Here is a 538-nt window from a genome sequence, read left to right as displayed (position 1 = left end):
CCATAAGAATTTAGAAGCCATATTATCATGAATATGTCCCCTTTATGCAAGTTTTTGTTTTTTTTCTTTGTATCTAAGTTGCTTAACATGCAATGTTGATAAATTTCTGTCTTGCCAATGCTTGAAGAAAAAGACTTTGCGAGACAAATTTTGTGTCATGTTTGACCAACAATTGTGAAAATGATAAGTGACATGCTACGCCAACCATTGTATGCTCTACGGATCGCTGCTAAATGATGATGGATGAAGCTTTGGAGGGCACAATGAGCTTCCGTAGTGTGCTGCTTGGATAATTTTGGATGTGTCGAACCCTGCACAGAGGGCCTTCTCCCTCATTAGGCGATAGAGGTGAATGCTCAGGGTGTCGTGGTCTTTAGCAAGTGCTACAAAATAAAAAAATGCACCTTCAGTATTTTTTTTTTACATATAGTTATTACCGTAATTACTACCCCGCCTGCTGCTCAAAGCCAGCTGGGATAGGCTCCAGCACCCTTGTGAGGAATAAGCGGTCAAGTAAATGGATGGATGGATATTACTG

Source organism: Festucalex cinctus, chromosome 13 (genome assembly GCF_051991245.1).
Source record: "Festucalex cinctus isolate MCC-2025b chromosome 13, RoL_Fcin_1.0, whole genome shotgun sequence".
In the NCBI taxonomy this organism is placed as follows: domain Eukaryota; kingdom Metazoa; phylum Chordata; class Actinopteri; order Syngnathiformes; family Syngnathidae; genus Festucalex; species Festucalex cinctus.
Note: the sequence above shows the minus strand (reverse complement) of the source record.